Source organism: Macrobrachium rosenbergii, chromosome 54 (assembly GCF_040412425.1).
Source record: "Macrobrachium rosenbergii isolate ZJJX-2024 chromosome 54, ASM4041242v1, whole genome shotgun sequence".
Taxonomy (NCBI): Eukaryota; Metazoa; Arthropoda; class Malacostraca; order Decapoda; family Palaemonidae; genus Macrobrachium; species Macrobrachium rosenbergii.
This window is the reverse complement of record NC_089794.1, coordinates 23,097,603-23,098,210: the sequence shown is the minus strand read 5'-3', so window position 1 is coordinate 23,098,210 and position 608 is coordinate 23,097,603.

Sequence of the window (608 nt, the reverse complement as noted above, 5' to 3'; positions counted from 1 at the left end):
CTACTTACTTGAAAGACTTAGATAATGTCTACTCTTTCTTGAAAGACTTAGAATTTTGTCCCTACTTACATGAAAAGCTTAGAATAATGTCTATTCTTTCTTGAAAGACTTAAAATATTGTCCCTACTTACTTGAAAGACTTAGAATAATGTCTACTCTTTTTTGAAAGACTTAAAATATTGTCCGTGCTAACATGCAAGACTTAGAATCATGTCTGTTCTTTCTTGCAAGACTTAAAATATTGTCCATGCTTACTTGAAAGACTTAGAATAATGTCTATTATTTCTTGAAAGACTTAGAATATTGTCCCTAGTTACTTGAAAGACTTATAATATTGTCCAAACATACATGAAAGACTTAGAATAATGTCTACTCTTTATTGAAAGACTGAAAATATTGTACATTTTACTTGAAAGACTTAAAACATTGTTACTGAGTCCTTGGAAAAGAAAATGACTTATTTCAGGTGGACTTTAACTAACTAATGTTAAAACAATGCTTTTGTAAAAATTGTCTCTCAACTTCAATAACTTAACAACTTACTCGTAAGTGTTAAAGTGTTTTTCAACCTCGCCTTTTATCTACGCACCTCATTTCCGCTTTCTGTT